Raw genomic sequence first — 24,089 nt, forward strand, 5'->3', positions numbered from 1 at the left:
TGCATTCTTTATAAAGTAATATTAAGATGGTACTAAAAATTACATTAAAAATGACAATCTTACAACTACAAACCTAACTTTTTGGTCTGTATTTCTTGTGAAAGTACAAACAAAAAAGTCTTTGGACTAAAAATGTGATTTGAGCTAATTTGTTAACCAAAAAGTTATAGAATATTCACTTTGATGAATTCTCCTACCCAAACACACAAAAAGCTATAAATGACCCTTTGGGATGGTATCCTAAATTAAAGCTGCCTTTTTTGAAACATTAACTCATAGATAGAGCGGAAACAGAGCTATTACAAGAAAGATAAGATGATTGGTTACTTTTACCTAAAGATTAAAAAATAAATCTGACAATTAATGAGACTAATTTACCTATGGCTTTTATTTCACATGTTATATGTAGGACGGAGTTAGTTGGAATGAAAGATTATTTTAGGGCAAAATTTTACCATTCCACTAAAAAGAAAGGTAACATGGAGATATTGTTCAATATAATTTGACTTAAAATTTGTTTCCTTATATGGTACTTTGCTAAAACTACAAAATTACTAGCCCCTAAAAACAATTTTACAAAGTGTATACTATTATATGATAAATTAAGGAGCCAAGTTCTTCCTCTCCCACATGAGTTTTCAGTTATGCTATAATTTCTTTCAAAAATTTTGTTTTAGTTTGCTCTGATCTAAAACTCTTACTCGCTAGGAAACTTGGATATATCTTTCCATAGAATTCTATCTTGCACTTAATAAATTCAAAATTCTATATAAAAAAACCTTTCTTATAAGATCAATTTTATGACTAGTATTTTCATATGTTCTATGCTTTAAAAAATTACATTGTTAATTAAAATTAAAAATTAATACATTTATATTTAATGTATTACTAGGTAGATTTTTGTTTTGAGTAAAGTCTTTATTAGAATCTATTTGTAACTATGTTTTATTTGGCCTAAATATATTTGCTGTTTTGGGTACTGCCTTTTTATATGTATTCTTTCACATTTAGAGCTTAGTCTCTTGAAATAATTGTTCTCCTTTACCTTTCTGCAGGTGATGTGGTAGTTAATATTATGTATGCCAGAAGAAAATGGTTTAATTTTAAAGAATGTGATTAGATATATTTGACAGTAAATGCCCAAAGGAGTTAGATCTGTCAGTACTTTTGAATGTCTCCTCTATTGGAAATGACTGTCATCTTTTTTTAGGCAGAGGATTACACATCTTGGTATTTTTCATATGCAATTACCCAGAAGAGTGCCTTGCCCATAATAAGAGGCATTTAAATAAATATTTTTGACTGAGTGAATGCATTTTGAATCCTAAGGAGAAATTGCAATAACTTGATTATAAGTTATATTTTCTTTATAATTTTACTTAATGAATATTATTTCAAGATCCTCATTAAGTAATTTAGTAAAAACTATTACAGAGTAATACGTGTTAAGATTAGGGAAGGAAGGGTTGTTTCAGGACTGGTTTGAAAGAAAGCATAGCTGATGTCACCAAAAAATGGCCTTTTGTGGGCTGAGTCCATTTCCATCATGACTCCAGTGTGATTAAGATTGAATCATTCATTCATTTCTCATTCTATCTAGACATTGGAAATTTATCACAAATGGAAATTGTTAATAGTCTGCCTGATGAAGGAATTTGGCTGTACGTATCAGTGAATAAGTTGTAAGTTCAGAAAAATAGGCCTATAAACATAAGCAGGTTAAGGACAAGCTAGGGAAACTATGTATCTCATTTTTAGAGTATCTTCCCTAGTTACTAGTTAACAGTACGTAGAAATAAAATATAAAACAATGAAATTTAAGTAGTAATTGTTTTGAGTAATTGTATTCTGCTGATAAAGTAATTTACATTTATATTTGTTAGGAAATAGTCATTATTACAATTATTGCTTAGACCAAAGCTGATTCAAAATTGAAAACTGGGCTAATCAGTAAAGTGTTCTTTTTTTTAACATCCAATACATAAAAGTCATTTTGATTAACTGAAAAAATCAAATTGACTAGTCATCTTGTGTGATGGATGACCTCATGATATTTTTAATTTGAATTTAAAATAATTAGAAGAAGTAGGCAATTTTAGTAAACTATTGTTGTTATTTGGTACAACCTAAAAGACACTGATTTATTCCAAATCAAAGATTTTTATTAGTGTGCTGCGGATAAGTGGGGAACATGGCATATCTTTCTAGACAAGCAGTGTTTATTCAGTGTTAAGTAAAAATATTTTTTCTAAGTTCAAAAATGTTTTCATATTAAAACATACCAATGTATTGATGAGAAGAATTTTCATTATTTTTTAATCTTCATAGCAGTTTTCATTTTGCAGTGCGTCATTTGATTTATCCTCGTCACCCCAGAACGCTAATGATTCTTTGGACACAATATTGGATAAGGGCATTCTATATAGAATGTTTTTTAAAAAGAAATTCTTTATCTTAGGACTTTGAATGCAAATAGCACAATGAATTGTCACTAAACCATTTATTTGTATATATATATGGAATTTCAGATGGATGCCATTTTAATGCAATTTTATACTAGATATTTCTAGGTTCTTCAGAATCTTTATAATGACTTCTTGTTCTATACAACTAGGTATTGGTAAGGAAAATACAAGGGTGGGGATTTTAATTTGTAATCCACATCTATGTGCATTGATTACCCATTCTCTCCTATTTCTCTCCTACCTAATTTAGAAGAGGTGTTCTTCTTTCTAATACCTAACTTTGGATTCCTTTCCACATAACAGAGTCTGTTATAAAAATGACAATGGCTATCACCTATTGAACGTTTACTATTAATATTCTTCTAGGCACCGTGGTAAGCACTTCTATATACATGATTTCATTGAATCCTCTCAGCTACCTTTTTGGTAGATACACTTATGAATGTGGAAACTGAGACAATGAACTTAAGTAACTTTTCTAAAATGACAAAGCCATTCTAAGAAACTGGCTGTCAAACTCAGCTCTGATTTTAAACCCTTAACTACCTTCTAATCCTATAAATTTTGTATCTTTAATGTCTCTACTGGCACTTTTCCCCTCAGAATACAATATGAACATTCTCAAGGATTTTTGGTGTAAAGAAATGCTCCCTCAATCCTATATCAGATTTTTTTGCTTATATTCAGGTTACTTGAAAGAGTGAGCATTCTATACTTGGTCTTCAATTTCTCAGCTTCCATTATGTCTTTTATCCATGGCAATCTGAGCTGCACAGAGCACTCCACTGACAATGTTCTAACTAAATCACCAATGACTTCCATGTTGTCAAATAAAGAGACATTGATCTTACTTGATCTCTACAGCATTTATTAACTAATTCCTTTCTCTATTTTCTCCATTTCTGGCTTCTGTGAAGAACTGTTCTTGGTTTTTCTGCTATGTCTCTGAGCACTCATTAGTATGTTTTGCCAGCCCTTCTTTCTCTGTACTTTGGGTTTTCCCATACTCCTCTGCTCATTCCATCACCTGCTTTTCAGTAACCTCATCCATATCTGGGATTTCAACTATAGTATGTTCCACTGGTTACCCTCAAGTGTCTGTCTTCAACCTAGACATCTTTGGCACTCCAGGCACATGTACTCAGTCATGCACTGAACATCTCATTTCACAGCTCCTCAAGCTCAACAAGTCCAAATCAGAGCCCCACCTTACCTTCCAAATTGCTTGCTCCCCTGATATACATGTGAATGGTACCACTGCCACTTTATTACTCAAACATTTGGACTTTCTCCTCGACTCTCTCTCTTCCTCATCACCCACAGCCCATTGGTCTCCAAGTGCTACCAATTCTACTTCCTATTTATTCAGCCATCCCCTCATCTCCATTCCCACTCCCTTTGCCTTATAAAGGCCTTCACCATTTTTTCCCCTAGTTGCTGTTATAGCCTCTTTTTCCCTCCTTGTCTCAAGTCTCATTTTGCTCCAATATAACCTCCATATTTTTGTCAGAACAATCTGTACACTCCCTATAGCTTTCACCATAAAGGATAAATTCCTTGTGTTGGCATATTAGGCCTTCCTATGTGATTTGTCAGTTTCCAACATCTCTAGCCATTCCTCTTCCCAATCACCCTTTCTCTCATTATTTAGAACTATTTGTAAATCTCTGAAAATGACAGTTTTTAGAGTTCCACATGGGTTCCACATGGGTTAAAAACATGCTTGTCTCAAAACACATTAGTCACAGGTAAAGCAGGGCTTGGCAGGGTGAATAGATAGTGCCGGTGGCATAAATCTGGCATGAAAAGGGTTTTCACATATTATGTATGAATCACAGATTTGCATCCATGAGATGTGCTCAAGTAGAGCAGAAGCATGGGCAATGATTAATGGACATAACAGCTTGAATGAACTGTCATTGGTCCCCATGACATGTTGGGGATGAGAGGGCCTTAGGTCTGGTGGAGAACTGGGTCTAGAGGGCTAGGCGTGGTCCACAAAGCTATGCAACATCACTAAGTGGCACTTGCCACTCTGAGATTTACTGGAACATAGAATAATGCTTATTGCCTAGGACGTGCAAAATAGATCAGGAGCTATTAAAGTCCAGAGATGAAATAAGCAGTTCCCTTGTAAACCATTCACCACCCTGTTGGTAATTTTTCTTTTCTTTGACCACTTGTAGGCAGTGGAAGGGAAGCAGCACACCCAACCTCTGTGAGGCACGAAGAGCATTCCCCACGTGGCCTGTCCTTAAAGTAAGCCTGATCAATTCAGAAAGACTAGGCATTCGGGAGCTGTGCTTGTTACCATGCAGGACTCCTCTCACTCTATGCTATTCAGTAACTATCCCAAAGACTAGATAGTTTTGATCCATTAAAAATGATAGAATTTCACAGTGAAGGAACCATCCACCATTCACACTTAAGAACTGCACCCAAGGCCGGGCGTGGTGGCTCACGCCTGTAATCCTAGTACTCTGGGAGGCCGAGGCGGGTGGATCACTCGAGGTCAGGAGTTCGAGACCAGCCTGAGCAAGAGCGAGACCCCGTCTCTACTAAAAATAGAAAGAAATTATCTGGCCAACTAAAAATACATATAGAAAAAATTAGCTGGGCATGGTGGTGCATGCCTGTAGTGCCAGCTACTCAGGAGGCTGAGGCAGGAGGATCGCTTAAGCCCAGGAGTCTGAGGTTGCTGTGAGCTAGGCTGACGCCACGGCACTCACTCTAGCCTGGGCAACAGAGCAAGACTCTGTCTCAAAAAAAAAAAAAAAAAAAAAAGAACTGCACCCACAAGTGTGGGTGGTTTCACTCAAAGTCTTGAAAAATGATCCAAACTCCACAATGAAGGTGCAGGCAAGCTCTAAGATGGGCTATGGGGTGAACGTCCTGGCTGATCCGATCACAAAAGGACAATAAAACTCAACTGTGGAACCATGAAATATATCAGGTTGTCTGTTGCAGTCACAGTTTCATGATCAGAGAAAAGCTAAAATCTCCAAAGAACTCGAGGGTTAGGTAATTATACCCTTTCCCCACTCCTAGACAGTGAGAAGGGTCTGACATTGGGATATGGTGTCCCAGGAGCTCAGCTGATCAGGTGTGTGGAACCAAAAGGAGCAAAGAGCCAAGACTCAGCCCCTTTGGAAAGAAATAAGTGAAAACCAAGCAAACTTAAACTGAATACACTCAGGAGTCTGGTGGAGTGAAGGAATTCAGTTCTGAGTCAGCAGGACAAAAACCAGATGAGAGCAACTAGGGATTTAGAGATGATGAGGAAAGGAAGAGCACAGAAGTTGCAAGAGCAGGGGAGAATATGTGCAGACATTTTTTATAAGTTTCTTGGAGTAGTGTAACTGGTACAGTGAATAATCAGGACTTAAGAAGTAACTATTTCCCACTGTTCTTTTAAATTACTCTAGCTTGTAGCCAGGTGTTAGGGGAAAACGGCAATTAGTCAACCTAAAGACTTTCAATTATTAATTATTAATTGCACAAATATTAGCCCCACTTCTTACCCCCTCCCCCTCAATTTACTAGCAATCTCTGAGGCTAGAGCCTCTCTGGGGCTGTGCTGGACTGGTCGATGCTCTTCCTTAGAAGGATCTTCAAGGTCCCTAGGCCTCTCTGCCACACCAGTTTGTACTCTTCTGTTCTTTTCTGTTTTCTGAAGATGTATTGAAATCTTTGGCCTGACGATAGATCCTCCCATTCCCTACATCTTGATGATCTAGTCACTCGTTTATTCCTTCACTATTAATTTAATGGAAGTGCAGAAGACATAAGGCATATGTTCAGTCTCCTGAACTAAAAGCCAATGTAAATTTCATTAAAAAAAAAAACAAGATTGACTTCTACTTCTATTTAGGATATAAAATGCAAAAGAACATTGCTCTAGTGGAAATACTAGAAAAATTCCAGATAAAATAAATATACTCTTTAACGGCACTACTTGCAGAGTAGTGTATACAAGCAAGTCCAGATAAAATAAATCTCAGAGAGGAATGAGTTCATAAGTGAGCAGAGACTGCAGCAGCTTCCATACCTGGGGCTAGTGCCTGTTTGGGTGCTGGTGGGTGAGGAGTGGAGCTGCCATAAACCAGGACATTTTGCAGGGAAGAAGAAACTGGCTGAGCTTCTGAAAACATTGTGGGCTGGTGAAATAGGTCTCCAAGGGCAATAAATGCTTGGCACAACAATTATCCTGCCCCTTCTCTGTGGAACATTGGCAAGAAAGTGGTAGTAGGGAAGGGCTTAGTAAGCAAAGAGAATTCATGCAGCTTTGTACAATCTCATGGCGTTTGGATTCTGGTGCTTGAATTTCTGGAGTTGAAACTAAATTTGAGTCAAAACTGTCTAAACAAGGGGAAAAACTCTCTTCCAGGTTAACACTAAAAAGATCAAATTGCTCAGTCTCTTGGCAGTGAGGCATGGGAGGTTGGGGACTGGGCTAACTGTGGAGGTGACCTCATCCAAATAAAGCTGCAGCCCAGCTCCAGCTCAGCTGGACCTGCAGGAAGTTCTGAAGGATAAGTACTTCACCCAAACTACTGCAGAATGAAAGCCATGTGCTTCTGGACACACATACATACACATAAAATTACACTTTATTCTACATTGCTCTTTTATGCACAATAAAAAATGCAATTTAAAAATTATGAAATGTGACAAAGGAGAGGAATTGGACCCATTATCAAGAGTAAGGAGTCAATAGAGACTTATAAATTACTAGATAAGAATGTTTTCCAAAACTTTATTGAGAAATTTATAGGAAAAGATGGATATAATGAGCAAAAAGACAAGAAATTTGGACCCAAATGAAAATTTTAGGACTGGTGAAGTATCAGAAATTTTAAAAAATAAAATCACTGGATGGCACTCATTGGGTGTTGAGGGAGGAAGGGTACCTGGCATGAAATGTCAGAGTGTGCAATAGGAATCCACAAAGAAGATGGGTCTGGCATGGGCTGAGGAGGGCATGCACACCAGAGATAGGGGTGGGATGATGATGGGAGATTGATTACATAAAACAGATTTATCAAATAAGAAAAGATACTGGCATCAGCTTCTTTTGTTGAAGAAAGAAACTACAAATATGGAAATGGAGACAACTAGAATGATTCCTAAGGTGTTGGATCAAAAGATGAAGTATCAGATAGACATAGAAATGAATACAGATGTAAATATGTGTAATCATATGTGTGTGTGATTGTATACATATATTCCCTAGCTCTGTCTAGCTAAAAGGGTTTGAGATTAGCAGTGCTTTGTACCAATGAACATACTTAGATCTCAGGTCTTGGCTTCTGAATATTATTCTCCACTGAAAGGAGCGAGAGCTCCTTGGAGAAATAACTGATTACTTCTGATTACTTTTGCTGAGGCAGCAGTAAAAGATGAGCTTGGAATATCTTAGTTCCAAAAAGCAAAAAGCAAAGAATGATAACAAGTCAAAACGATACAGAAATCATCTTGACACAACTCTCAATGGCCAGAGCTGAGACAATTTGATATCAAAACAAATAATTATAGTAATGGAGTATAGCCCCTGGAGTAACATAGGAAACATGTCCCCATATTGATAAAAATGAATACATTAAAACTTTGATGAAGAACAGGATATTTACATTAGAACATAAAATGAGAATAAAAAATCAATAGAAGAGCAAATAAAATACTAGAAAAATACTGGTTTGATAAAATAGAAGGCAAGAAAGGAAGTGTTAAGGAACAAAGAACCAATAGAACAAATAGAAAGCACATACAAAGATGCTAGATTTTTTTAAAAAAAAATCAACCTTATTGATATTAAATGAAAGTGGACTAATGACTTCAATTCAAAGTCAGAGATTGTTAAACTAGATCAGAGTTTCTCAATCTCAGCACTGTTGACATTTTGGGCCAGATAATTCTTTGATGTGAGAAGCCATCTTGTGCATAACAGGATATTTAACAGCGTCCCTGACCTCTACCCATCAGATACCAGTAGTACTACTCCCCCTCCCTCCAGTTGTGCTAACCCAAATTATTTCCAGATATTGCCAAATGTCCCATGGTGGGGGAATTCATCCCTGATCGAGAACCACTTGACTAGATAAAAACCAAGATCCAACAATATGTTGTTTACAAGAAATACAGGTTAAGTGTCAGTATACTGAAAGTTTTAAAGGAAAGGATGGAAAAAGATATTCTATACAAATATTAGTCATAAAAAGGTGATAGGGATATATTAATATCAGACAAAGCATATTTGAAGACAAAGATCATTAACAGAGAAAGATAGATTCTAGTATCATGAAATATCTTTATCAAAAGGATTTAAATATGCAAGCACCTGATAAGAGAACTTCAAAGTACATGAAGAATAAATTGGCAGAGAGGAAAGAAATACAGAAATCCATAGTCATATTTGGAGATTTAAACAGTGCTTCTTTAGTAATTTCTGGAACAATTGAAAATCAGTAAGGTTATAGAATATTTGAACAATGTTATCAACCACTTGACCTAAACAATATATTCACAATATTATACTCAACAATTGCAGAGTTAATATTATTTTCAAAGTCATCCAGAATGTTCAACAAGATAGGCCATATATGCTACAGCAAAAACCAAGTCTTAATTCAATTTACAAATGACTGCAACCAAGCAAAATATTTTTTCTGACTACAACAGAAATAAATGTGGAATAAAGCCAATAGAATTTGAGGCTGCAGTAAGCTATGATCTAGGCTGGGTAACAGAGTGAGACTCCATCTCTAAAAAATCAATAATGAAAAGATATCTGGAAAAATTCACAAATATTTGAAAGTAACATACTTCTAAAGAAAGTAGAATATTTTTCTAGGTCAAAGACTTTTTTTGGACCCCTAGGATTTTCTTTAGGTCAAATAATTACAAGAAAAATTTTAAAATATTTTTTAATTAGATGTCAAAGTTCTTCAGAATAATTTATTTTTATACCTCTGCTTTGCTGGTACTTTAAGCAAGTGCTACAGTAAAGCCAGAACTGATACAGGATTATTTTCCTGCCAGTATATAGGATATAGAAATTTTTACTATACATACAAGTTAAATAATATCTGGAAGGAGTTTGTCAATTAATATACATGTAAAGGCATATTTTAGATAATAAGCAAACCATAACATTTCATCAAGGATTGACATACAGTCATGCATTGCTTAATAACAGGGATACATCCTGAGAAATGCATGCTTAGGTGATGTCCTCATTGTGTGATCATACAGTGTCCTTACATATACCTAGATGATATAGCCTACTAAATACTTAAGCTATATGGTATAACTACCAACATCTATGTGGTCTGTCCTTTACTGAAACATTGTCACATGATGCATGACTGTATAAGAAACCTGAGGTCATTTTTCAAAACCAGGGGTCCTGGGGTCCCCTTTGTGAAAGATTATATAGAGATATGGAGGATAAAACATCCTGTATGAAACCACACCTTCCTCACATGAAACCATTCTCTCTACTTACTGACAGAGTACAATGTTTCAACTAAATACTTAGTCTGACTCTAGAAAGTGATTTTTCCCCTTGGATACAGTCACGGAAGTTCCTTGCCCAAGAAGACTATTTACCATGGAGATACAGCTTAGCTTATTCTGACACTTAAAAATTAGACATTCCTACTCTAGGCTAGGAATGACAGTTTCGCACAGGCTAGACTAAAAGACTTCCAGATACAAAACATCACCAAAATCCATGACTGCCTCTGAGTATCCCTGAAACAGCTAAAGTCCTCACTCAATTCTTTTTGTCTGGCCTATGCAAATCACTGCCTGGATTCCCAAACAGGGATCCTTCTGGATTTAATGCACTTATTCAATCATTTAACCCTGGGATCATACTTTCCTACTCTTTGGTTGGTCATACGTGCTGTAATAGATTGAAAAACCCTTTCTCAGGCTCAACTGGCTTGATATGATCAAAGAAAGTGTTCATTATAACCATTTAATTGATTTCCTTGTATCTTTGGGCAGTCACTTACCCTTCCTTCATTTTTAACCTCACACCTATAGGAATGGAAAGCCAAAGATTATAAATATCATATTCATATTTAGTTACTCAGAACTGAGGTAGAAATAAATAATTCAGTATGATAAGTCCAGAAATTATTGTTTTGTGAGCATAGTTTGTGTTGGGATTATAGAAAATTATAGTCATAACTCATTTTTTTTTTTGCAAATAAGACATTTCCAACTAGGAGTGAGCTTATAACTTTAGCTATGAAATGAAAAGGAATAAATTTGGTGATGAATTCTGAGCAGGATAAGATTTTTAGAAGTCTACATCTAGATATATCACAGTGAAACTGCAGAAAAGACAAAGAAAAATCTAAATCAAATAGATTTTTTAGATTATCTACACTGAAGCAATATTATATTGATAGCTCTGACTTATCAACAGCAACAAGAAAAATCAAGGGACAACAGAATTAAATAATCAGTATACTGAAAGAAAATAATACATAACGGAGAATTCTATACCGAGCAAAAATATCCTTCAGCAATGAAAATGAAATAAAGACATTGACAGTCAAAAATTGAGAGAATTTGCTACCAGTAGACTTTCAGGAAGGAAAAAGTGTGTTCTTTGGGCAGAAGAAAAATGATACCATTAGGAAGGTTAGCAATGAAGGCAGAAAAGAATACCAAAGAGACTCATAAATAAATGGGTAAATCTAAATGACCATTGACTATGTAGAATAATAAAGTTTTGTGGCGATTAAAAATATAGAGAATTAAAATAAAGAACCTATGTTACATAATAGCATATTAGTTGTATTTTCGTTTTGGAGGATTAAAGTACTCATTAACTTGTTACTTCCTGGGTTAAAAAAAATGTGCAGTTTTCAGACTAACAGGAAAAAAATGGAATTAAAAAATCACTTCATAAGAAAGTAAAAAAAAAAGGACAGAAAAACGGAACACAGAACAGGCCGGATAAGTAGAAATCATAGTAAGAAGGTAGAATTAAATCCACATTTACCATTTCAAGACTTTTGAGGAAAGTATATGGGAGTATGATAGAAAAAGTATACCTGATTTAGTCAATCCAATTCGCCATGTTCTAAGTAGCCCTTTAATAAATTCCCATGAATGGAAGTTTAAAAATTGTTTCATCTTGGATATTTTAGAAACCAAGAGAAGACAGCAAGGATTCTGCATCCTTCATATGTCTTAATCCTCACGATGAACCTTCAAATTTTGTTTTGTGTCTCCAATTTAAAGGTGAAGATTGCCTGAGATCACTCAGTAACAAAAACAAAATTCAAATCAGATCTAACTAATAATCCTAACCCTAACACATATTCCACTATGACAATTATGCATTTAGTGACATAGTTTAGTCATGATGTTCAAATATATCCCAAGTTCTTAATTATCCAGAAGAAACAGATGGACAAACATTTGTAACAAACCCACCTTCTTTAAAATCATTCCTGAGATTTCTCAAGTTACAAAATAGATCTTCAAAACAAATGTACTAAACTTAGCCTATAATCCCGTATACAGCTACACATATTCTCAAACCAAGAATTTATGGAGGTGCTACGCATCCTATATTTTTCCCATATTGTGGCCCACACTGCATATGCATTTTGGGTTCTGCTTAGATCTCCATTTAATTCTGCTAAGAACATGCATTCATTTCTTGTTAAAAGTAGAGTTTTCATTTCTGAAATGACTTATAATAGAAGACAATGTAATTACATTATAAGACATTTTAATTTGCAAATTCATTTCCAGCTAAGATTTGTGCAAAATTAAATCTAATTTATGCTAAAGAATATCAAACCTGCTAATCAATTCTCTTTTAATGATTTCCCAGGAAGAAACTGATGTTGGCTATAATTCTTCACACAGCACAGTTATCTTCCAACCATATTGCTTTCTAAAAGTAGCCAATCTGTTTTTATGTTCTTTCAGAAATTAGGATTGTATTATCTATTTACTATAAAATGAGAACTTTGCTGCCCAAACTATAATATAGGAGAGCTTTGGTTGTTTTCCTTCAAGTCATTTATTTCTAGGTACATTCACTTTTACTTCCTTCACTTTTTTACTGCTTGAATCTTCATGCCTTCTATACTGATTTGTTACCTGTATTCCAATGTTTTTTTTCCATGAAACAATTATTGTTTTTTTTTATTTTCTTCATCATGCTCATGTTGCTATACATGAAACAATTATTAATAGCTTGAATTTATTGAGTGTGTGCTAGATGTCAGGCACTTTATGTGTATTACCTCTTTCCCAGGTACATTACACAGGTACATTAATTATACACATTTTACAGATGACGAATTGAGATTCAGGAAGATTTAGTCATTAGCCAAGGTTTAACAGGTAATAAACAAATCCAGGTTGTCTGGCTCTAAAAATCAAACTCCATTATGGCACTGCCTTTAGCTAGCCCCCAAAATTTCGCGGGTAAAATGAAAAAAATTTTTTTGAAGCCCTATTGGTGATCCTAGGAGGACCCTATTTGAGAACTCTGCTATCTACTGCAGTGGTTAATAGCAATGCAATATAAGGCTGAAGTGACTGTAGCTTGTCCCAAGACTATAGTAAGAGAATAAGTTGGAGAAAGAAAAATTGTCACTAGAAAAGGTAAATGGATGACATATTGGCCCTTAAACTGTTTCTAATGGAAAACTCCCATGCAAAAGATGAAAAGTTACCAGAAAACATGAACCGCTTCATTAACTTTATGCCCAAGTTCTATCAGCAATTGATTTTTAATGCCTATGTTCATCATTTATGAGCTCTTAGAATTCTTTATATACATTTTAAATTAAGCTTTATAAAATGAATTAGTTAAATTGTGATGCATACTGCATATCTATAGAAAGAATCTCAAAGAGTAATTCACAATAGAGAAACAGAAAGCTGATGAGCCAGTGTTGTTTTGTGATGCAAATTATTATTAAATGTCAAATGTGGCAGCTATAATTGCCACTTTATTTGAAATTACATTAAAAAATTGTCAACATATTATGAAGTATACTTTTGAAAAAAAATCAAGATTTTATTGCTTTCTTTTATTGTATTGCCATGGTATCTTTCAGCCAAGTTTCCTAGCAATACCAGAGGGAGGCCATCTGCATCACAATATATTTATTGTTGATAGAAAGATATGAATTTGGAAATTGCGGCATGTCAGGGCAAAGCAGATTAAAGTGAGCCAAACACAATAGTTTTCAAAGTGGGTTCTAGAAATGACAATTCCAAAGACATAGGAAACAACCCATTGAGATTTGTAGAACTGTCTGGAATAACTATTCTTTTTTTATAAGTCATTTAAAAAAATGCAGAAAATAAAGTTTTAAACAAGGTTTAATAAGCTACTTATAATCAGTGGTGGGGCAAAACTGTTAAAGCTAGCTTTGTATTAGAACTAAGTTAAGAATAAATGGCCAGAAGGTAGGTTGATTTGAGAGATGATTTTGAATTTACCTAGAGAATAGCTAACGTTGACTAACATAGCCAACCTCTGTTGTAAGCCCTTGACGTATGTTAACACATTTAATTTTTCGAAGGAGGTGCTATTATTATCCTACATTAGGATGAGAAAATGAGGCAGAGAGATAAAATGAGGTAAAAATAGCTTAGAGATCACTCACTAGGAAAGGAAGGGATCCAACCTGGGTGGTCTGGCTCCGAAACCTGATTCTAACCACTATGGTGAGCTGTCTCTCTTCACCTGAGTGTTTGAATTGATTGTGTTTTCTTTCATTAAAGGCACAGAAGAATATTTGGAGGGATTCTAGTATATGCAGGAGGCCTTGAAGAATCTTCAAAATTGAGCCAATCATTAATTGGATTATTGGACTTTCGTTAGATTCTTTCTAACAAAAACACTCACCCCACCTGCAAACTTTCAGCCCTTGGCATTTAAATTCTTGCTCAGTGTTGTTTTCTCATTTAATCCTTGTAACAACCCTATTGACCAAAAGAGATTGCATTATCTCCATTTCAATTAGCACATGACATGGACTTTTGCAAAACGAGGGCAGAGGACACCATAAATAGTAATTCTGAAAATAAAGAGATGAATATAATTCTGCATCCGTTTTATGTAAAGTTATGCCTTAGAAACCTGAGATCACAGATATCCATAGAGAGTTATTGTGATACTTAGTTCTTCAATAGCAGAGTTTTTCTAACATAGATAAGTTAATATAAGAGATATATGGGGTGATGATGTTCAGATAACGGGGAAATCGGGTTGGTTTATACACTATTTGTCTAAGTCAAGGGGATCTGAAATTGCAGAAATAGGATTACAAACCTCGGCAGAAAAGAAAAACGCCTCAGCTGGGATTGGTAACCAGGCAGCATTAGCCTTTTTAGCAGTATTTTAGGGAAATTACAAACGAGAGCCCATACTCAGGGCTCCCTCCCCAGAGAAGTACCGGGCCTGCAGCAGCTTGACTTGAAGCAGGTTCTACTACCTCCTGTGCCCGTCTTGAGGGAAGCCACACAGGCTCTAATCTCCATGTCCTAATCTCCCGAGGGAGGATGTGACTGTCTTGTTTCAATAATTCCATGGGCTGGCAGGGAACTGAAACCCATTACTCAGAAATAAGCAGGAAGTGCACCTGGTCTGTTTTATAAGGAGAGGTTTTTGGCTATGAAACCTCAGCCGTGGGAACAGAGTGGAGAGGGAAACTTGTGGTTATGGCATTTCAAGACCTTCCAATTTTACCAGATGTCAAGGCAGCATATAATTTTGAACCTTAATTTTAGGCTTTATACCACAAAAAAAGGCAAACAAAAATAACAACAACAATACACATACAACTAATACAGGTGAAAGAATGAATGCTTTCCCCCTCAGATCAGGAAAAAAGCAAAGATGTTCACCCTACCACATTCCACCAGAGGTTTATCCAGCACAATAAGGAAGGTTGAGAAATTAAAGTTATACAGATTAGAAAGACATAGCCTGTTTTATTAGCAGATGACATGGTATTATTTTTAGAGAATCCTAAAGAATCTACAAAAAGCTACTAAAACTAATAAATCAGGTTAGCAAGCTTTAAAGATATAACATTAATACACAAAAATCAATTATATTTCTATATACTAGCGATGAAAAATTTGAAAACAATTAAGAAAATGATTTCATTCACAACAGTATCAAAAAGAATATTCAGGAATTTCTAATAAAATAAATTTCTAGCAAAAGAAGCACAGACCTATACTCTCAAACATTGCTAAAAGAAACTAAAGAAGTCCTAAATAAATGGAGAAATATAACATGTTCATGGATTGGAAGACTCATTATTGTTAAGATAGCAATTCTTCCCAAATTGATTTATAGAGTCAATATCATCCCTATCAAAGTCTTAGCAAGTTTTGTAGAAATGGGCAAGTCAATCATAAACTTTACATGAAAATACAAAGAACCTGAAATAGTTAAAAGAATTATATGAGAATTATATAAGAATTTATTATATATAAGAATAAATACATAGATCAATGTAGCAGAAGAGTGAGTCTAGAAATAAACCTTTACATTTACAGTTAACTGATTTTGGACAAAGTTTTGCTAAGCAATTCAATGGAGAGAAGAAAGTCTTTTCTGCAAATGATGCTAAGACAATTGGATATCCATACACACACACACAAACAAAAACTTAGACCCTTACTTCATACTATACAGAAAAGTCAACTCAAAATGGACCATAGACCTCATTGTAAGAGCTGAAACTATAAAACTTCTAGAAGAAAACAAGAGAAAATCTGTGACATTGAGTTAGAAAAGATTTCTTAACATGAAACCAAAAGCATGATGCATTAAAAAAAAAAGCTGGTAAGTTGGACTTCTAAAATTAAAAACTTTTGTTCTTTAAAAAGCATCATTAGCAAAAAGATAAGCCGTAGCCTAGAAGAAAACACTTGCAAATCATTTATTTGATAAAGGGATATTCTTATATCCAAACTACATAAAGAACTCTTAAAAATTATAAGAATACAAGTAATCCAAGTAATTTCAATACAAGTAATTGAAAAATGAGCAAAAGTTTTGGACATTTCGCTATAAAAATATATGAATGGCAAATAAGCATAAGATACTCAATATCATTAGTCATTAGAGATGCAAATTAAAACCACAGTGAGATACACATCATCAAAATGGCTATGAAGAAAAAGACAACACCAAATGTTAGCAAGTATGTGAAGAATCTGGAACCCACATACATTGCTGATGAAAATGTAAAATAGTGCAGCCACTCTGGAAAACATTTTGGCAATAATTTCAAAAGTTAAACATTAACTTACTATTAATAAGTTACTATTATATTACCATAGTTAACTTATTAACTAATAATTTCACTCCTAGGGATCTACCAAAGAAAATGAAAACATATGTCCATATAAAGACTTGCATGTGAATACTCACAGTAGCATTATTCATACTAGTCATAAAACTGGAAGCAATCCAAATGTTCATCAGCTAGTGAATGCATAAGCAAAGGTACAGAATATTTTCATCACAACAAGGATCTTTGTGTTGCCCTTTTACAACTACACACATCTCTCATCCCCACTTCATCCTCCCAACCCTGGAAACCACTAATCTGCTCTCCACTTTTATAATCTTGTCATTTCAGGGATGTTATATAATGGTGTCATATACTGGCTTTTTTTACTCAGCATCACTAACTCCTTGGAGATTCATACAAATTGTGGCTTGTATCAATAATCCATTTTATTACTGAGTAGCGTTCCATGGTATGTACCTCATGTATCACAGTTCGTTGAACCATGCACCCATTGAAGAATACATAGGTTGTTTGGCTATTACAAATAAAACTGCTATGGACATGTATGTACATCACGTAAGGATAAGTTGTCATTTCTCTGGGATAAATGCCCAAGAGTGCAACTGCTGTGTCGTATGGTAGTTGCATGTTTAGTTTAAAGAAACTGCCAAACTATTTTCCAGAGTGGCTGGGGATTATCTTTTAAAAGGTAGTTCTGTTTATTGTTAACACTGACCAGACAAGCGAAAGAAAAAGAAAATATATTTTTATTCAAGATCCTTTATAGAAATAGGAAACTAGAAGTATATTCAGACTCCTTTATCATAGTTTAATTAATGAGAAATGACAGTGCATTATGATCAAGATATCTTTGATAAAAGCAATTTACTACTAAAAGCAACTTAAAAGTTTACTAATAATTTTAATGTTGACCTATAAGCTCAACAACAGTAGTACTTCCATGGTACATTGATGTAATATTTGGCATTGAGCAGGCTCTGAATGTTTTACTCAATGTTTTGGGATTAAAATACAAGAAACGTATTCCACATATAGAAGCCTAGTTATCTTGGTTTATTTTTATTAAAGAACAAGCCCTCAGAAACATAGACACTCTCTCTTCTAAAACAAGATAAACCCTGTCCTTCAAGGTTGAAAAATAAAAATTTCAGAAGATTTCTGAATAATTTAGAAGGTTCTACACCTTGAGTCATAATATTCCCATTATGAAATCACTACTGCACAGCAAGTAATTTTGGGCCAGCCTGTTCTCCTGAAAACTGAAATCAACAGGAGTTAAGTGCAAAAGATATTCATGTTCTGCCTGTAAGGGCCACACCCAACCATAAACTTCTCAGTTCATTAAATATATATTCATCCTAAACCAGATTTAAAAGCCATCACAGGCATCGACCTGCATGCAAATTATGCAGGGTTTTCTTTCTCTATTTACCAGCTGCCTGGGTTCCTGCCCATTCCAGTTTAGCATTTTATGCTATTCTCTACTCAACCACATCTGCATGTCTGTCTGGAAGGAGATCATACATCCAAAGACATCTGGTGCAGAGCAAGTCACTAGAAATCCTATTTACAACCACCATGAATGAGGTCTGCTGGTTCCTTTTTGTATAAGGGAACTTTTGCATCATCACCCTTTCCAGGTTGGAGCTGCTACAGTATCTCTTTATTGGTATTACTCTTATTTATTGTCAACATTCATATCTCCATGCTACATTTGTATTAATTCACTATTGTCATCCAGACAGTATTTATTTTCTAATTAGCCGATGAGTACTCCTTCCTTTCCCATGACACCCTTAATGATGAATTTTTATTTATTCTTAGTGTAATACTGGCTTACTTGAAGGAATTATAGCCTTTCCTAATATTCACCTGTAACACATATTCATTTCCACTGTCATATCATTGGAGATTCTGTGGTGCAAAAGATGGATATAGTTCTTGGCCTAATGGTGGAGACAGACATTAAGCAGGGATCACCACAGAAGTAATTAATTACCATGTTATTTAACAGAATGCCTAAGTATATATGTGAGTGTGTATTAATATATATGGTGGGAATGTGTGAATAAAGGGAGTCAATATAATATGGCAAGAATTATAGGCTAACGTGATGTTCATGCTGAGGTCTGACAATGATTTGGCATTAACATTTCAACAGAAGATGTATCACTAGAGCGAGAATTTTGGTATCGTTAAGAGCCCACTGAACGTCACTGTGGCTGGAACTTAGACTTAAGTGAGGGAGGGGAGCCAGGGTGGTAAGCAGGAGCTAGATCATGCCAGATGTAGTGGCTCTAAATTTTATTCAAGTTGCATTTGAAGATGTTTTAAGCAGGGTATTGTTATAATCAGATTAGCATTTAAAAAAAAAACACTCTTGGAGAATGAAATAATCATTCTGGCTTAGATTGGAGGACATGAAGGGAGGGAAATTAGGAGTCTTTTATAGAAGTTCAGGAGAGAAATGATGGATTTCTTGGACTAAAGAACAAATACTTTAGAGATAAATCTAAGTAGATGTCATTTCCAGCCAGAGCAACTGAATAGATAGGGCATATTTAGGGACTATGAACTCAGTTTGGGCCGTACCAAGTGTGAGCCTCGAATATGAGTTCTACAAAGACAATCTTTGCCTGTTTTGTTCACTGCTGCAGCCCAGTGCCCCAGGAGACGTTCAAATAGAGATGTTGAATAAGCTGTGAGATTACACAGATTGATAACTGGGAAGAGAGGATTGGGCTTGAATTAAAAACGGGGAAGTCAGCTGTTTACAGATGCCATCAAAAGCTGGAGAATGACGAGCTCATCAGGGAGACTAAAGACTGGGAAAAGACAAGATCCGGGACTGGTGCCCAGCTCACTTGCTAACAGCTCTCTGTAACACCAAGTGTGGTGGCAAAGCACTTAGTTATTCTCATCGTGCTCTGCGAGCCCCAGTGCAGTTTGTGCGATGAAGGAGTCTTGAGTACTCAGAGTGTTCATGTCCCAGTGTCCACTTACAGCATTCAGTGTGGATCTACCCTACTGGAATACGAAGCCCTTCATCCCTACCTTATTAGTTCTCTCTCCCCACTCCTTCATTCAAAAGAAATGGATAGAAGGAAATTAAGAAAAGGAATTGCAGTCTAAAATGCAACGTGGTACTGAAAGGTCAATGGAAGATATAGATTTCATGCTTTGTCCTGTCCAGCTATTATACCCAAGTCAGATGAGTAGGGATATGTTATAAGCCAAGAAGGCAGTTCCATGCTGTTTATGACTCAGCTGCTTTTTCTACCACTTTCCAGAAGAACTGGAAGATGTTTTTTCCTCTTAGTTTTCACTCTTTCTCAATGCACCCAAAGCAGAAAGATTTGTCAATCTTCTGTATACACTTTACTTATCAGTGAACTAAATTTGCTGTGAAAGAAAGAATTGCCTATATAGGCTATGTTATTCTTTTTCTGTGAACCTGGGTGTCCCCAGCATCCTTGATGTATTTCTGATCTAATGAGCTTTGAATCTATACATTTCACACTTAATTTCTCCTTAATGAGATTTAATAAAATGAGATCTTTTCATAGTATGACAGTTGCTAAAGACATAAATGTGTGAATAAAACTGAATTATCTTTATAAGGATTCTAAAATGAAATTTATTTATTCTACCCGTCTCAATTTCACTTTCTAGGGAAATGTACTTACTAGAATATAAACTGTCCTAACTGACCAATACAAATTGCCACCAAAACAGAAATCAGAAGTCACTGAGAGTTATGTTTAAAATAAACATCCACCCCCCAGAACACTGTTGTGTGTGTCTACAATATTATTTCTCTCATAATCAAGCAAAACGATATATTTTCAGAAGATGGAAATTACAAATATATTCTGCTTTTTAAGGTCCTCTTATTAGTACATGACCCCCCCATAGTCCAGTTAATGAAGTTCATTGAATAAATCTACTATCACAACTGATTTTATTTCATTAGTTGAAGTGATTTTAAATTTTTTCTAAATATTATTAACATACTTGCTACATGACTTTTAAAAAAAAAAACGTTAACCCAATGAAAACATGATTGGCCCAGTGAAATACAAACGGGTCATCCTATAAAATGGGACTAATGACGCCTGCCTCATAAGAGGCAGAATTAAATGAGTTACTGCTTGGAGAGCATTCAGAACAATCTGACACACAGCAAGCCAAATTTGCTTTGGCTGCTGCTGTTGCTACTAACAAACATAATTCCTGTTTATCTGCGTTAGAGATTCTCGTCAGGGTGGGGATCGCAGCACCGCTGGAATTACAATCATTTTTTAAAATATATGACACGTTGGTTACTAAGCAGGAATTGTGTGTCTAAATCAAATAATTTCTAAGGCACTAGAAGAGCCACTATTCAAAAGACTTCTTTAAGTACATAATGGCTTTTGCAGGAATGCCAGAGATGCCCATAAGCAAATAAATTTCCCTTCTGCCACCACATTTTCTTAGCAGGTCTCCCAGTTTGCCTCTGCAACGGCCTGAGAACTGGTCCCAGCCTGGGGCGGGAGGGAGCATGTTACAAGAGCTGAGATGGGAATGACCTTGGCTGATGAATCTCTCACAGTCTGAAAATCATTTATTTACTTTTCCCATTGCCAGTCATTCTTACCTTTCCTGACAAGGCCACGTGCTAGTTCTCCTCCGTCCCCACTCCTTATGATCCTCCGTGCCCGCTCAGGGCTGTCCCGCTGACCCTCAGCCATGTTTGTCCTGGTCCTGCCTAGTGGTTCCTGGATATCAGATGAGGCTGAGCCCTGGGCTCCATCTCGGGACCACTCTGATCTGCTCTCTTAACTCCACACTCTACACTTAAACCCTGTGGCAGTGTCTTTGGTCCTGGCTTCCCTTCTTTCTGCAGGCCTGTCGCTGGCAGCACCCTAGCATGACATATAGTCAAGGAAATTGCTGTGGACTCATAGGTTTCTGTATGTTTGGAAGAATTATGGGTCCTCCTGAACTCTTCTCTTGCCTCCTATTCTGTATCTCCACACTCTCCCACCCCATAAGAAATCCAAAAAATGCTGAGTACACTAGTGAGGTGATAGTTATACATCACTGTTATCTATTTTCACAGCTGTCTTCTTCCCCTGCCACACCCCACCCTGCCAACACACACATATACTACAGCCTTCAGCAAAGAGCTGGATTAGTTTCCTTCTGGGCTCCTATGATGAGGTTGGGAGGGACTCAGGCCTGGCCCGAGTGAACTGACCACCCTTTTACACCTTGCTTTTTCAGGATAAATCAAGAGGAAAATCCAGCCTGTGGGGCATAGTCCCCCAACAAAGCCACCAATGGGAACACGTTGGAGCATAGCACATCGGCCAGACTCTCTGCTTCACTTTAGACAGAAACCAGGACGAGTTAGAGCCACAGTTCCATTTCCAGTAAGACCTCTACTCACTCCAAGGCTCAATCCAGACTTGCCAGACGTAAGGATTACCTACACTTCTGAATCCAAATAGACCTGCGACCGTCGAGGCCAATTTCAAGAAGCAAGGGGTAGTCTTTTCCATGCTTCCACTGCTCTCCAGCCTGCGGAGTTGCCGGAGCCCACTCAATGGGAGAGGACCTACCACTAACTTTCTGAAATGTAACAATAGAACTACATCCAATAATAAAAAGGAATGAATTACTGATACATGTAACAACATGGATGAATCTCAAAATAATTACACTGAGCAAAAGAAACCAGACAAAATAAGCATACTGAGTGATTTTGCTAATATAAAATTCTAGAAAATTGCAACCTAATCCATAGTGACGGAAAGTTTATCAGTGGTTGCATGAGGATGGAGAGGGACTCACAAGAAGAAAAAGGAGGGAGGAATTACAAAATAACACAAGGAAACTTTGGGAGGTGATGGACATATTCATTATCTTGACTTTGGTGCTGGCTTCATGGGTATTCACCTGTCAAAACTCACTAAATTGTCCACTTTAAATGTGTTTTTTATAGAGTATATCTCAATAAAGCTATTTAAAAAGCATATACTGATCTCCAACTATTAATATAGTATATGCTACTAATAAATTTCCTAATGTTAAACCAATTCTGCATTCCATAATAAATCTCACTTGGTCATGATTTATTATTTTCTCAATGTGGTATTGGATTCTACTTGCTAATATTTTATTATTTTTGCATTCTAGATCTTTTTTATTTTAACTTTCTTTAGTTATTTTTCTATTCACTATTGGGAAATTCCATTATCTGAATTCCATATGGTCTAAATCTATTGTCTGTTGTATTTGCTGACTTTTAGTCATCATGGTTTGTTTTTTTATCTTTGGTAATTTTTCGTTGGAAATTTGTGTTTGTTTTAATCTGTGAGAATCCTGAAGGGCTTGGGTAGGAAACATTTTCTCCAGGATTTGTATCTGCTTATGCCAGGTGGCAGGAAATACTACCAAGCTGGTACTACTTTATTTTCTCCAGTTTGGGATTTTCTTGGTTCAATGGACAGTACAAATTCAAACTCCAAAAACACAAGAAAGTAGATAAGATTAAAGATTCTTAGAGGGGACAAATATTGTTTTTTATTGTTAGTGTTTTTCACCCAGTGCTACAACTCAGACAGATTTCTTCTTAGCTGCCTTTTGCTGTTTTGTCAGATTTTTTTTTTTTAACACATTATTTCATGGGGGTCAAAGCCTTCTCAACAGGTCCAGACTTTATATTTGCATCCCAGGCCCCATTTCCTTGTCTTTAATTTCCATAGCAAGTGTAAACCCCAACACTGTAGACTCCAGCTATGAGCATCTGCCCGAGCGTAGGCCAGGCTTCTACCTTTGCTTGCAGTCCTGATTTCAGCTCACAGATTTGTCTTTTGGCTCTTGGGAATTTTCCTTACTTTCTTGCAAATGTAGCCATTTTAAAAAATATGTATTTGTTGCTCAGGATCTATGTGTATTTCAGCAGGATGGCTTTTCAGAATATCTGGTCCACAATACTACTAAAAGTGGATCCCCACTCTGTGTTAAGTATGAAACCTTTCTCTTCATTAAACTGCACTGCCATGCAACATATAATCTGGTCAGAGAGCAATCAGTAGATAAGCAGAAAACTTATTCACATTTCTTAGGCTATGCCCTTGGGCTTTTTAAGACCCTAAGGACCTTTAGAAATTTATACATACTGTTTCCATGATTTTCTAAGCAGGTGATTGTGGCCAGTGTGGATGGTAGACAAAAATACCAAATGCTAATAATGCTCCAGCTTGGTATCAAGAATGAGAGATGTGAGTTTCTCACTTCTATGATTCTC

At 35.9% G+C, this 24,089-nt stretch overlaps 2 long non-coding RNA genes across 2 annotated transcripts in view; one reads left to right on the forward strand and one right to left on the reverse strand.

Moving 5' to 3' along the window:
* The window catches only part of LOC123647592, a 197,872-nt gene that overhangs the window by 45,465 nt on the left and 128,318 nt on the right, over positions 1 to 24,089 (reverse strand). The gene's annotated exons all lie outside the window — the stretch shown is intronic.
* On the forward strand, positions 1,641 to 22,110 carry LOC123647593. The gene is made up of 3 exons (XR_006738291.1): positions 1,641 to 1,661; positions 4,652 to 4,724; positions 22,061 to 22,110. It is a non-coding gene; the product is annotated as an uncharacterized LOC123647593 (long non-coding RNA).

This window comes from Lemur catta, chromosome 11 (assembly GCF_020740605.2).
Source record: "Lemur catta isolate mLemCat1 chromosome 11, mLemCat1.pri, whole genome shotgun sequence".
NCBI classification, from domain to species: domain Eukaryota; kingdom Metazoa; phylum Chordata; class Mammalia; order Primates; family Lemuridae; genus Lemur; species Lemur catta.